The sequence below is a fragment of the Peromyscus eremicus genome, chromosome 5 (genome assembly GCF_949786415.1).
Source record: "Peromyscus eremicus chromosome 5, PerEre_H2_v1, whole genome shotgun sequence".
Taxonomy (NCBI): Eukaryota; Metazoa; Chordata; class Mammalia; order Rodentia; family Cricetidae; genus Peromyscus; species Peromyscus eremicus.
Window position 1 is genome coordinate 10,417,815 of NC_081420.1, and position 15,806 is coordinate 10,433,620.

Genomic DNA, 15,806 nt, shown 5'->3' on the forward strand with positions numbered 1-15,806 from the left:
TGCAAGTAAATTAAAATACATCATATAAATAGACTAAAGAACAGAAACCTCATGGTCATTTAGATAGATGCAGAAAAAGCATTTGACAAAGTTAAGCATGGGATCGGGACAAAGACCTGAACAAAACCGGGAATAAATGAGACATACCTCAGTGTAACAAAGGCTGTGTGCAGGAAACTGAGTAGAGGAAAACAGAGCATCTCTCCTAATGTCTAGGATGAGACAAAGTTCCTATCCACTCCTTTCTTCTGCAGTGTGGTGATGACAGTCTTAGTCACAGCAACAAGAAAAGGGAGATGAAAGGAATATAGACAGGAAAAAAAAAAAGGAACTGTATCCTTATTTGCAGATGGCATAATTTTTACATGAAGACCCAGAGGACTCCACCAGAAAAATGTTCAGACCCAATTAACATTTCCAGTAAAGATACCTGATGCAAAACGATTATTCAAAACCAACAGCTTGCAAATGTACCAATAATAACCTTGGGGAAAAAGAATTCCATGGTAGCATTAACCTGCCCAGATTAGTCAATTCTGAGCATTAGCCTCTTCTTTTGTCTCTTCTTTGGGACATCCATCACAACCAAGTAGCCGCATTATGCTTAGATACATGAACACAGAGAAACTGGTCTTCAAATAACACTAAGGGTAAAAAAAAAAAAAAAGCTGTTAATTAAATGGCAGTTGTAACCAGGAGATGAGAATTAATTAAGGGAAAGTAGTATAAGTATAAATAGGTTTAAATCACAAAATAGTCTTACTCTCAATTTAATTGCTTATGTAATTAGAGTTAATTGCAGAGTAGAGGTTTGGTAATGTAATAAAAGTTCTATTCAAAAAAAATAGTGATTAGCCCAGTTCCCTCTACCCTTACTTTTCTTCACACTCCCGCCAGAACCTGTGGGAGTCTGATTGACCCAGTGTGAAGTCAGAGGTATGTGACCCACTTCCACAGCCCAGCTCCCCATCCCCTTCCTAGTTCTAGACTCCTGCCAAGAAATGCGGGAATTGGCTGACCCAGAGTAAAGCAGAGATAGACAGCCCATTCTCTTGTTCTCTTGCTGTCTCCACAATCTTGCCAGGACCTGCAGACACTCTGACTGAGCCAGTGTGAAGTCAGGCACACAAGCTGTCCTCCTGGTCTCATTTGTCCCCAGGCTCCTGATGGGAACCACCGGAACTCTGACTCAGTGTGAAGTCAGAGGTGCATATCTAGGTCCCACGTGCCCTCAGCTTTGTTCACGTTTCTGTCTGTATCCATGGGAACTCTGACTGCCCCAGAGTGAAGTGAGAGATCTGTGATGCAGCTCTCTTCCCACTTCTGTGTCTCCAGGCTCCTGTCAGGACACATGGGGTAACTGCTGATCTTATGTAAAGTCAGACTCAAGTCGCACAATCCTATTCACACGTTTGTTCCTAGGCTCCTTCTGGGAATCATGGGGATTCTAACTGACCCAGTGTGGGGTCAGAGATCTACAACCTAGTGCCCTTATCCCTTTGACCCATTTCCAGACTCCTGCTGGGACCCATAGGAATTTCCACCAATCCAGTGTGAAGGTAGACCCAAGGGGGCTTCAGCTGACTGAGTGAGGTCAAGGACTTATGGCCCATAATCATCTCCTTATGCACATTTCCAAGATACTTCAAGACCTACAGAGTCTCAGAAGTGCCCCGTGTGAATTCAAAGATGTAAAAACCCTTCAACCCCAACAATTGTCTTTAGCCCACCTGACACTGTGAATGTTGTCTCGTGGGCTCAGAGGTCACACTAAAACATGCTCTCAGCATTCATGAGTCCCACAGACCCCCTTCAAGAAGCTAGAGGTTGTAACCCTGGTGGAGTGGGGAACACCTCAGATACCACCCCCACATTTGAGCTCCATGTACCACCCACCCTTATCAGCCTAGTTGAGTAAATGCCAAGGACCAATCCAATTGCTAATTCAACACAGGTGCATCAGAAAGACTTAACTAATGGACTAACTAGATATGCAAATCCCAGTGCAGAACCACAAACAATAAGGAAGATTGAGAGAGTCACTGTGTCTCCTCCAAAAATTATCTACTGCACCAAAGTTTGCTCCCTGTTGAGAGACTCCCAGACAAAATCCCAGATGAAAAACTCAGGAGAGCAGTTATAAGCACTTTCGTGTCAAAGGACACCTGAAGATGCCTCAGTGAGTTTAAATGACAAAGGGATAAACTCTAAGAGGACACAAGTAACAACTAAATGAAATTAGAAAAGAAATCAGAACACAAAAATGGAATATAATAAAGAAATAGAATTACTAAAGAAAACCCAAAATGATAGGAAATGAAAAAGTCAGCAAGTCAACTAAAAAGCCTAGCAGAGAGCATTAATAGTGGAGAGGATTGTGTGGAAGACAAAAAAAAAAAAAAAAAAAAAAAAATCAGAACTCGAAGGAAAGGCAAATCTGGAGTATTCATTCAAAGAAAATATAAAGATTTTAAGTACATTAATGCACACAAGAGTCCTTGGATTACCCCGGTTAGAACAAACCTTAGAATTATGGGCATGGAAGAAGAATTCTAGGCCAAAGGCATATAAAATATTTTCAATAAAGTCGTAGAAAAATCAACTCCAAATCTATGAAAAAAGAAGCCCATCTGGGTACAAGAGCCACAGAGAACATCAAATAACTAAGACCAGGAAGAAATCTTCACATCATATTTTAGTAAAAAAAAAATTCACTATACAGAATATTCACATCACTGTGCATCTATTCTCTGAGCTTACTTTTTGATCTTGCAAAACAAAACACTAACCCTATTAAACAATAGTTCCCCATCCTTCACTCCCTACCCTCAGCCCAGACAAAATCTCTACTCTAGGTTCTGCATACAAGTGGAATCATAAGCTAGTTGTCTTTTTATGGCAAGCTTGGCTCACTCTCCATCACACCATCAAAGTTCACCTGTGTTGTAGCATATATCAGTTTCTTTCATTTTAAAAACTAAATAGTATTTCATTTTATGTGTATACCATACATTTTTTATCTATTCATCTGTCCATTAATATGTGGATTGTTTCCACCACTGGAAAATATGAGCAGTACTCATAATTATGAGTGTACAGTTACCTCTTCAAGACCTTGTTTTCAATATACATAAGCATGTGTATGCATATATACACATTTAAATGTCAAAAATAAGGTTGATGGATGGTAGGTAGTTCTACTGATTTTTTTTTAAAGAACTAGTTTTCATAGTGTTGTTTTCACAATTTCACATTCGTGTCAGCAGTACACCAAGCTTCCAAGTTCTCCATACTCCAGTATGAAGCCTTTGCTACATCAAGAGCCTGTGAACAGAGAAAAAAGACTTGACTAATTTCTGAAGCTCAGTTAAGTATATAAATTTATGTTCATAAGAAATGAGAGGATGAAATAGATGAAAGCATTTAGGAAAAGAGGGGGGTTGTATTTTGTTAATTTTTTTTTGTTGTTCTCAGGACAGGACCCAGTGCCTGACTCTCAAAAAATAGTGAATTAAATATACAGAGATGTGTTATAGTAGTAATGGACAGAGTATGCTTAATTTCTCAGCTTACTTCAGAAGGAATGTAATTCTACATAGTGGCTGATGTTTAAGAAGAGTGCCCATCATGAGTTCTGTGGGGTTCAGATCTGTTAGTGCCAGAAGGCCAGGAAAGTTGTACTGGATCACAGGTATGGGTGGAATAAGGAAGCCTAGATGGTAACATCTGTGAAATGCAGAACTTCCCTGAATACAATCATAAATATATACATACCAGTCTCTGGGAGTGATGGTTAGTGTTAACTATCAAGTTAACAGAATGGAGAATAACTAGGAGATTGTCCTCTGGGGTGTCTGTGGTGGGTTATCTTGATTCCTCTCACCGAGGTGGAAAGACCTGCCCACTGTGGGTGGCATCATTCCCTGCAGAGAAAGGGAGCTGAGCAGCAGCAGATATGCATCACTCCCTACTTTCCAACTATGAACACAGTGTGACCAGCTACTTTAAGCTCCTGCCACTTGACAACCACGACATGACAGATTGTACCCTTTCTCTCTTAAGTTGCCTTTATCATAGCAATGGAAAACAAACGAAGACACTGGGGTATGTGAAAAAGTTTGAAGCCACCCCCAAGTTGCCTTTGATGTGTGGCCTACGTGGAGCCTCCAGCTCACCCCGTGACTCACAAACACACACATGGAAGACAGAAGGTGCAGTGTTCAAGGCAAAAGAAAGATGCAACCTGCTCCAGGCTCACTCCCGAAATTTGTTTTCATCTCCATGTGCTGCTCTGCTGTCACTCTCAAGATTAACAAAGCATTTTCAAGCCCTCTGTCTTTAAAGACACTTTGACTTCCAGGCCTCTCTTCTCTGCTCCAAATTAATGGTTCTTTTGTTTGATGGTCCCCGTATATTATTTGTTCAGGTTGGTCCTATTTAAGTATGTTCAGGGTCTCTTTATTGCCTTTGGATTAAAACACCAGTTCCCAACAAAGCATTCTAGGTTCTATGCAGCCTGCCACCAATTTTCCTCCCATCCTCTGCTCTCCACACTTCATGTGCCCTATGCTCTGGATATTTACCCATCTCCGTGTTTCTTGGCTTTTCAGAGATCCTCAAGTTCTCAGAAGTGTCTGTGGAACATTTCTGATGCACGTGTTCATTATTGGTCATCCCATCTGGGTCATGATCTGAAAAGAAGATACTCAACAAAAGTGACCCAGAGCACAGGCCAATCTGACCCCGGTTCAAGGTCCACCTGTGATTTCCATTGCATGAATGGCCTGGAATATTCTTTCTTTGTTTATATACAAAACTCAATTGGATCAAATCCAGCAATTTTTTTCCACAGAATAACTCAGGAACTCAGACATATCTATACCGTGCCAGCACCCAGTTATCAGTGAGATTAGATGATGTGAGTTGAGGAATAAGAAAACCTATATGAGAGGCACCCACAGGAAGATGAAATGTGGGGCATGGTTGTTCTGCACAAGGTAACAGGTTGGTTGCAATCTTCCTTGTTTGCACAGTAATGGAGGTTATAGAAACTTTTATTAAAGTAACATGTTAACATCACACAACTGTTTAATTTTCTTTATGTTCTGACTTGTAATGTCTCTGCTCTCCATGCTTGGAGATAAATCTACACTCAGTGCTTTCCCATGTACTGGCTGCTTGCACACAGGTGGTCCCACGGCCGTTATACTCTTCTGTTTCCCCATTTTCAGTATGAAGTGAGCATCTTCTCCTCACTGGATTTTTTGAGAGGCATGTACAAGATAATGGATGTAGGATGGCTTTGGACACTGCCCAACATGTCCTCCACCCACCTAGAACTCACTCTCCCTGGTTCAGCAGCTGGCATTTCTGTTAGCTTGACAGTGAGCTTTTGTATAATGCATGACTTCTAGCCTCTCATTCCAACCTATTTTCTTTAAAAATTGCCTTTCGTTTTCAAGACATAGAGGCAGGTGGCACACTGTGTAAACCGTGAAAGAAAGGATGAAAATATCTGCACATTTTGTACAGTCTCCAAATATCCCAATATAAATATTTACTAGAGACTGGTCCAACTTCCTAGTCCAAGAGGACAGAAGGTGAATTCGTGCTATGTGGGAACAAACTTCTTAGAATCTATCTGTAGGGGGAGGAGATGGGTGATGATAAGATGTTCAACCTAGAGAGCCTGGAGTTAAAGCCAACGGACGCCATGGTTGAGGTAAGGCTCTTCCCTAACTAGTTATCGTAGCCACGCAATGCTTCAACAACTTTGTACCCACTGCCGTCTGTGCCAAGGATGTCCCTTCCTTCCCTATGCACTTTGCAGCTACTTATGCACCATTTAAGAGAGAGAGGTTGGGAGTTGGAGAGACAACTCAGCAGTTAAAAGCACTGGCTACTCTTGCAGAGGACCCGAGTTCAGTTCCCAGCACCCACAGGGTTAATCACAACTGTAGCAGGACAGGCCCATAGGGTCGAGGAAATTGGCTCAGACCAGTAGCCAAGATATGCACATAACTAATGTACTCCTTAAGAGCCAACCTGGAGTCTGTCTGTGGGCCTAGCAACAGTCAATGTGATGTCAGAGTTCCTGATTGTGCCCAGTCAATGAGGGACGGCCACACAGACTGGGAGCTGGAGGGAGGGTATATAACGCCTTCCCTGTTATTGAATAAATGAGTCCATTATTTGCTTTCAGCAGATTCCCGGTGTCTGAGTTGTTGATACCATGCCTTCTCACCCCCTCCCCAGAGGGGGAGCTGTTAGAATCCAAGTAACATCAACCTGCAATTCTAGTTCCAGGAGATCCGACAACTCTTCTGGCCTCCTCGGGCACTAGGTACATACATGTTACACACATATACATGATGGCAAAATACTTATATGAGATAAATAAATCTATTTTAAAAGAAACACATGTTAAAAGGCTTTAGCTGGAATATGTTGTCTTACTACCCCACACCCACCACATCCTTACCACAGCCATCACCACTATATCAACCACCACCACCACCACCACCACCATCATTTCTACTTCTTACATCTACTGAGAGTTTAATATTTTTCAAGCATTGCCTAAGCACTTACACTCAGTGGTCACAATAATAATTAACAATAGTAATAATAATAATGTGGAAACTGAAGCAAGCTGAATGAGATAACAGCTCATGTCACATGACTCTGTCACATGGGTGGCTCAGCAAGCCCAGAAGAGTGCCCCCAAGGAGTGTGCTACGGCTTCTCTCAGTCCTCTGCACTCCTTCACCAGATCTGGATCTCCTCGGGAGCCGGTGCTCTGCCCCCTTGTCCCCGGGTTGCTTGCCTCTGCATCAGCCCAATGTAGAGTCCCGACGTGCAAATTTCTCTCAGTAACTACACAGATGAAAGCATGAATGGATAGAGCAGTTCCAAGTAAAGGGTGCATACATCCAGTGACTCCCCCAGGATCTGTTAAAAAAATAAACAACATGAAGACCTTCTAGACGTGGACCCCTCATACTCCTCAGTCCTCACTGCTGACCTAAGCTCATTTCATCATCTTTCTGGCAATCCTACCAGGAGCAACACCTGGTGGAGTTCACAGATGGAAACAGTACAGGGAATCAACTCTAGGAAATTCAAGGCACCCTAGGCCTCCTAGCCAAGGTCCTACTGATAAGTCTAGGATTGATGCTTCCTAGCCAATCCCAGTGAAAATAACCCCACATCCCTTCACCCTTTTATTTCCAAGGGCCTGGCTCTGGCCACCATCATCAGTTCATCTCAATGCTTATTCCACAGCCCTGTATATAAGGTGCTGTCAACGGCAGACAATACTCTAAGCAGCAGCGTTTACACCCTGAATGGGGCTTTCCATGCATCAAATTCAATCATTATTACGTTCTATGTGGTCAGGGTGTTTCTCCTTACCTTATAGCTGAGAAGACCAGGGCTCAAAAAGATGACTTGTCTAACTATGTGTGTCCAGGAAGGGAAAGGATCAAGACTCTGACATAGGCTTACTGATTCTCAAACATATTTTTTTTTTCTAATAGCTGAGTCCTTCCTTTCTACCTCTAGGATTTTTGGACTCTGGTACTCACTTAACTCTCACAGGTCTCTTGGGGTTTCCTAATGCTCTTGGAACTCCATTTATATAGAACACATCTCCAAGGAGTAGACACTCCATCTGGCCCATGCTGGCTACAGTTCATGTTAAAACCCGATTGACCCTTACTACTAGACTAAGATTAATTAAATCTGTGTCCTCTACTTCATCTCTGAGAACTGTGTCATAAACCTCAGACTTCCTCCATCTATCTATCCCAGTGAACTCCATATCCAGACTCAGAAGCTGCCCAAGTCCCCTGTTCCACCATCCCTGTCCAGCCACAGTAATTTGAACTATGCTTCCAAGACAACTCTATCACCTGCCTCAGCCACTCAGAGATGCCACCAAAGGAATTCCTGCCCGTGAGTTTGCCCTCCCACAAAAACTTACAAGAAGGTCTTTTGAAATTTATATCTTTTGCCCTCTGAAATAAATGGGAATGGATGGGTTCACTGAGCAGAAAATGCCATGAGGCATTCTACAGCTCAGAATTTCCAACACAGGCCTTCTGTGAGGAGAATGGACAAATAGGCAATGCCAAGAGGAAATTGTTGCCCCATGGCTGCTCACAGAGGCTCAGATGCTTCCAAGGAGCTACTGAGTGTGAGTCAGAACAGAACAATGGCTCAAGGTATCAAGCAGACATCTTGATTACCTCTGTATCTGCTCTATTGTATATTGAGTCTGTAGTCTTCACTCACCATTCAGTGACTGTGTGCTCAGCATAATGTGAGGCACCAAAGGTACATGATGAGCAACTTTTCCTGGTATTTGCAGTCTAATAAAAGGCAGGCTGATTACAACTAAGTCAACAAATAAAATTACAATTATAGATCTGAATAGTGTCAACACAGAAGAGAACCGGATATGAGGCAAATCAAGAGCCAGAGAGATGAGCCTGTTTTCTGTTATTATAATGGAAAACCCGAAGATGGTTACTTTATAGAAAGAAGGCTTTATTTAGCTCTTATTTTTGTGGGTTCAAGGGCATTACTTGGTGAGGTCTACATGATATTATGATGGTGAGAATCAGTGTGAGAAAGGGAGATAATTTCCAAGTTAAGAAACTCTCTAACAACTCACTCTTGATAACTAACTGGGGGTTCACAGGAGACGGCTATCACTCACTGAGAGCAGTTCCCTTAAGGATCTCCCTCTAGGCTCCAACTTCTAAAAATTCTGTCATCTCTTAACATTACTGCACTGAAGACTAAACCCAGCACACAGCCTTCTGAAGGACACACTTGGGGTGAATCCAAAGTACAGAAGAAGTGGAGTACCCACTGGGTAGTGGGGAAATGCTTCTTGGAGGAGGATATTTTCAAGAACTTCTGAAGAATTTGGTGACAGCCACAGGAAGAACAGATAGGAGAACATTGAAGGAACTAAGGCCTCTATGAGGGAAGTGGTTGATATGACCAAGGAACTAGAAGGAGGTGACCAGAGAAGACTGCTAAGGAGGAAAGGACACAGAATGAAGATGACAGGCAGATAGAACCAGGTAGGACACAAGTCATGTGATATAAAGGACATTGGATGTTTTTCTTTTAAAAAGTATTGAAAATAGAATGCTTTAGGATTTTAAGGATTGGCATCCACCTTACATTGGAAAAAGATCCCTCTGGTTGCTGGCAGATTGCACGGGATGACAGTGAAGTTGAGGAGGCCACTTAGGCTACTGTGGCCACTCAAGAGGGAGAAGATGTTCACTTGAGTATGGTCAGGGATGACAATAAAGACGCACAGATACTGTGTCCTCCAAAGAGAAGACTAAGGAGCTGACAATAACTAAGACTGGAGAAGAAGGTGTGTGCTGTGAGAGGGAGTTCAGTTTGGGACAGGTATAGAAGTCACCTCAATGAGCTTAGAGAATAAGTTGAATGGAAGGATGGATGAGAACCATTTCATTGTCAAGAGCATAAACATTAATAATCATAGTAGCAACCATAGCTATAGTCTGTGAGTTCTATACATCATAGCATTTAGTCTTCAAGGTCAACTATGGAAGTCTCAACCCTGACACTATTAACAGCTAGGGCCAGGTTATTCCTTGTTGTGACAGACTGTTCTGTGCATTGTAAATTGTCTTTCAGCATTCCCAACCCTCCAGCCCTTACTCATTATACCAGGAGTAGCGAGAAGAGGTGATAAGCAAACATCTCTGGATATTGCCAAATGTCCCAGATGCAAATGGAGGTTGTTTAATAATCATCCAGGTTTATATCACTGCCCTAAATTACTGTTACTTTAAGGTCTGCAGAATTTTTTCTGGGGTAGACACTTTAGATAAGTATTAATTCAAGACTACCTGGACCACTGATAACTAGGACAGGACCACAGTCGAGTGTATGGCAGAAACAGTGGAGCTTTTAGCTGGGCAAGAGTCTGGTGTCAGGAAGGACCAATTTCTAGGACCAAATTCTGAGGGTTGTGACTTATCTGTGGGTGAGAACCAGTGGAATTCTGCTCAATCTCATGAATCAAGCAACTGCAGATGAAATCCTGTGAAACAGTGAGCCAGAATAACCTTTCAACCTTAAAGTTTTCTTTTGTCAGTTGTTATGGTCACAGTGGTGCCAATGTAGCCAATGCAGAAAGAAATATGAAATCCAACGTCTGTGAGAGACAAGTCTCTGACCTAACCAACTCCATTTTGTTTCTGACGCCACCCTGTTTTTCTTCTTCTTTATGAGAGCTCCGGAGTTTCCCTCCCTACGTTTAACTTGTATTCCAGGAACAACAGGTCTATTGACAGCATCTTTAAAAGAACTAAAAGTAATGGAGATCATCTTGGCACCAATTAACATGTCAACTGATCCACAGCCAGACCAAGATGATGGCCCACCATTAGGGATGCTTTCCTCATTTCTTTCTCAATTGATTTCTTAATTAAGAAGACAGATTTTATGTCTATGGATTTTTGTTCTTCCTGACATGATCATGCTGTCAAGGATGCTCCTTTCCTGCCTCCACCATGACTCATATCTTCTGTGAGCTTTCTGGGATGAGTGGCTGGGCCTAATCCAGTGGGATTCCCTGAAGCCAGGGCATTTGCTGGTCATGACAACACTAAAATTGAGCTGGTCAGCCCCATGATTTTATAAAGCTCTTGCCCATGTCCAATCTTTTCTGAGAAGAGGCAGTTAGAAGATGCTTTCTTCTCTGTAGAAGACATGGCCTCCAATGTGGCTACCCAGCTCTTCCATTGCGCTATGAAGGCAGACAGAAAATAAACTAACTGGGCATGGCCATGTGTCAGTGGAGCTGTATTGACAGACCAGGTGGTGGATCAGTTTGGCTGATCTCTGATGTATATGTTACTTCAGTTGCAGTGAGTGGGGCCTTAGGCTTCAGAAGATTAAAGGAAAGCATCTTTGACACACATGCAGATCCCCCCCCACACACACACATTTAGTACATACATTCTTCTATAGATATCTGTAATGGTCCTTTCCTTGGGAAGATTCCATAAGAAGCTCTAGTTGAGAAGTCTTCAGCTGGACAAGAGGTATTTAGAACACCCCAGGAAGGAAATATTTGAGTTGTCACATGATTGTGGAGGCAAGTATTGCTAACTTTGAATGGCAACTGAACATCTCGTAATATGTAAGAAGTTCCTCATAGCGAACACTTGTCCATCTTGGAAAGCCAGTAGGACTCAGGTTGGGAGCACTGTCCTAGCTGATAACTGTATTGAGGTAGGGCACATTCACACACAGCAAGATAGGACCCCAGGACAGAATCAGCCCACAGCATCAGACTATACCTCTCATATAAGTCTCTAGGCAGATGTCTAGTCACCAACTGACCTTTTCCCTTTTGAGATCCCAAGAGGGCCTTGCATGTGCTCAGCTCTTCTGAAGTATTTTCACAGGATAATGGATGGTAGCTCCTTCTCCCACCCTACAACTTAGTCTCTGCTGAGCACAACTCCCGGCTGTCCTGTTTTCTATGTGTACATTCGCTTTCTTCCCAGCTGATGGCACTTTCCTATGATGAGGCTAGTTCTTAACACAACATCCATTAGCTCCTAACTCTACAGAGAAGAATCGAGTGTTGTCTTCATTTCAATCCATATTTACTGGTAACTCATGTAGACTACATCATGATTTATAAATAAAATTCTCCTGTGATCTCATCCCATGACAGTTAACAATGTCCTTTGAAACAGGGACAGGAAGATGCTGTGGGATGGTGTGTATGTCAAATCTGTTGCTCTGATTGGTCAATAAATAAAACACTGATTGGCCAGTGGCCAGACAGGAAGTATAGGCAGGACTAACAGAGAGGAGAATTGAGAGAACAGGAAGCTGAGTAAGAGAGATACTGGTTGGGTCTGAGCGGCTGTGGGACTGGCGGGTGACAGAGATTTGTCCTGACTGTGGGCCAGGCAGGAAAACTCTAGCTACAAATGGCGCCCAACAAGTTGGCAAGAGTTTCCACCTGAAACCTGAGAAAAGATTCTAAAACGGAGCTAAAAACAGCTTCCTAATTGTCTCTCTCAAATGAGCGGCAGCTTGCCAGTTTGAGCTACTTGTGGGTTCCTGGTGTGCACGCTCAATCTGCAGTATGGCGGGAATGAGGCCTCTGCAAGTGGCACATTAAGCTGCATGGTGGATTTAGCCTTTGCTAATACAAAACAAAAAAGAGGTTTCTGGGCTACATGCTGCTTTGATAGAAGCATAGACCCACTATTTATGAGAGTTGATGGCTCCCAGAGCTGGCGGAAAACGTACCACCGCCATGTTGGGAAGCTAAAGTGGGCGGAGCCAGCAGCCACAGTGCTGTTTCAGTCTTGGAATGCTGCAGTTTAAAGCAGTAGGTTCAAGGTGATATAAAAAATAAGCCACGTAAAGATGGCTACCACACAGAGAATCTGGATTATGTTCTCTTTGATAGTCGTAACTGAAGAAAAACATTTGATTGCAAAAGCTGTTGAGTTATGCCAAAATGTATATTTTAAAGGTACCTTGACTTCAAAATTTGGATGTAAGGATATGTTGCTTTGGAAAGGAGGCTTAAGATACATCAGGTTTGACCAGCCAAGACCCCCTGAAAGGTCTCCAATGACACCATGGCCCAGATGATCCAACATCCAGAATGGTTTGAAGGCAACTGGCTCAGACAATACAGCCTCATGGACTACTCCATAATCCTAAAATTTTCTTTGTGTCCCCATAAGATACAGCGCCCCCCTCCAGCAGGAAGTAGTAAGAGAAGCTACACCCAAATTTCCAAATATACCAAGCTGGCTTTGGAGATGTGTAAAAGTTAAAACCTTCCTCTTTTAAAAAAGAGAAGGGGAAGTGCTGTGGGATGTGTGTATGTCAAATCTGTTGCTCTGATTGGTCAATAAATAAAACACTGATTGGCCAGTGGCCAGACAGGAAGTATAGGCAGGACTAACAGAGAGGAGAATTGAGAGAACAGGAAGCCAAGTAAGAGAGACACTACCAGCCGCCACGATGACAAACAGCATGTGAAGATGCCAGGAAGCCATGAGACATGTGGCAGGGTATAGATTTGTGGAAATGGATTAATTTAAGCTATAAGAACAGTTAGCAAGAAGCTTGCCACGGCCATACAGTTTATAAGCAATATAAGTCTCTGTGTTTACTTGGTTGGGTCTGAGCGGCTGTGGGACTGGCAGGTGACAGAGATTTGTCCTGACTGTGGGCCAGGCAGGAAAACTCTAGCTACAGGAAGACACCAAAACAATTTATGTGACCCTCTGCATTTGGCTCAAATATCCAAGTAACAAAGTGGCTCTCTGACTCCTAGTATCCATGCTGAGTGTATGTGAGGGACTGTAACTGTGCTGCTCACTCTGTGGAGAGCTTACAGAATGCCAATGGACCTGCACTTGCACTACAGAAAATGCAGAGAAAGGATAGGGGCAGGGGCGGGGGGAGTTCTTGGACAGAGCAGATGACTCAAGCAGTCAATTGTTTGCTGCCTTAGGTTGAAGACTTGGATTCTAATGGCCAGGACCAACATGAAGACTTAGGCCCAGTGCATGCCTATGATTTCAGTTCTGAGGAGGCAGAGACAGGAGGATCTCTGAAGCTTGCTAACAACCAATGTAGCCAAATTGGTGAACTCCAGGTTCAATGAGAGACTCTGTCTCAAAAAAGTAAAGATCAGTTGAAGAAGACACTTGATGTTGAACTCTGGTCTCCACATGTACGCATATACATACACACAAACATGTACAACCCCGACACATGCACAGACACAAGAATTCTTGGGGTTTCTGGGTAGAGAAGATACCCATGCTGGGATAGGCTAAAAGATTTATTGAAAACCAACTTTCTTTGAAGTTGTTTAACATAATCTTATCAGCAAAATTTAATTTGTAAAGTGGTAAGTTTCATTATGATGTTTCATCCAAGTGTATCATGTATTTTGACCATGTTTAGCTCCATTATACTCTCCTGCCCCCTTCCAATGAGTCTTCTTCTTCCTAGATAGCCTACTTTCTGCTTTCATGTTTGTACATATGTGCATATGTGTGTGTGTACACACACACACACACACACACACACAAAATCTAGGTTCCATATATATTTCTTTTTGTGTCTGGCTTATTTCATCCAATATGATTTCCATTTTATCTTTTTTCTGAAATTGACATAATTTCATTGCATTATCATAGTTTATGTTGTGCCTGCTGAGGATGTTTATGTACCTGTAACATTTTAACTTATTCATTGACAAATTTATACATATATAATACCCGATCATATTCACTCTCAGTTTCCTCCTCTTATTGAAACCATACTTCCCAATACCCTCCCTACTTTTTCTTTTTCTTGTGACCTATTGAGTTTAATTGGGGCTGCTTGAATGAGCATGAGTGGGGAGTTAATTGCTGGAGCTTGGAAAATTTACCAGTGGCTACACTACTGAAGAAAATGACTCTCCCTCCCCCAGCAACCATTAACTGTCAGTAGTACCTCAGGGAGGAGTGGGCCTCATGAGTCCTCTTCTATTTATGATGGAATGTCAACAGTCCCCATCTGTGTAGTCTTTATGCAGAAACCACAGCTGTTGTGTCTTCATGAGTGCAGTGGCCATGTCTTATCTAGAAGACAGCATTTCACATCACTTCTTCTCATCCTCTGATTCTTAAACTCTTTCTGTCCCCTCTTCTCTGATATTCTCTGACCTTGGAGAGGTGCTAAAGATGTTCCCTTTGGAGCTGAACACTCAACAGTTACTTATTCTCAGCACCCTTATCAGTTATGAGTCTTTGTGTTAACCACTGCCCAGTGGAAAAAGAAACTTCTCTGGCCAAGGCTAAGAGCAGCACCAGGCTTAAACATAAATATCTAGGAGGCAGTTTGACATCATGTTCATTTAGCAAAGCAATAATAGTAAGCTTCCTGCTATGGCCTATGATCTTCCCAGCCATAGGATTTTGACCAAGTTTCATAGTACCGGGTATGGGTTTTCTTCTGTGAAGTGTGCTGCAAATCCATGTAGAAAGTGGTTAGTTACCCCTATGACACCAATGCCACTATTGCACCAGTGGGTACATCTTACGTGGAAGGTCAATACTGTGGTACACAGGTCCATCACTTGGAAAGACTGCTGATGGCTGTCTTTCCCCAATGACCTCCCAACACTTTCTGGTGCCATAGAAACCATCAGAAAATAAACTTCCATCTAAGTTTCAGCTTGTTTTTGTTGTTGTTGTTGTTGTTGTTTTGTTTTGTTTTTTCTTTTTTTGACCTACAACCAAAGTGGATGGTGTCTTCAGCAATAGTGTCTTACCAAATAGGTAGGCAACCAAGAACAATGGCCATAGTCTGTTCTGTTCTAGAGTCTCTGGGGCCTCCCTGACCAACAAACAACTCATAGAGATGTATCATATACTTTGTTCTGGAACTTTCTTGGAAAAGCATTATCCATCAGCTAGGGTACTCTTATTCAAACTCATTTCTTTTTAATTATATTTTTAATTAACTTACAAAAAATGTTTCTATGTGTCTTTTCCATATATCTTTAGTTTCAGATAATCCCCTCTCAACATCATTCTCTTTCTTCCTTCTCTGCTTCAATCTTTCCAATTCCAATATTTCCCTTCTAATTTTCTGTCACATATATTCAAATAAAAAAAAAACCCCAAACACTACTTAGGTATGATTTATACAAAATAATTTAATGCATTTAAAAATCTGGATTGATGAGTATATGTAGAAGTAACCAA

The 15,806-nt window shown here is 42.2% G+C and overlaps 1 long non-coding RNA gene across 1 annotated transcript; it reads right to left on the reverse strand.

Moving 5' to 3' along the window:
• Positions 1 to 408: 408 nt before the first annotated feature.
• LOC131910300 (uncharacterized) lies at positions 409 to 1,183 on the reverse strand. Its single transcript, XR_009379090.1, has 2 exons — positions 1,020 to 1,183; positions 409 to 644 (listed from the first exon to the last, which is right to left on the reverse strand). It is a non-coding gene; the product is annotated as an uncharacterized LOC131910300 (long non-coding RNA).
• Positions 1,184 to 15,806: the final 14,623 nt, after the last annotated feature.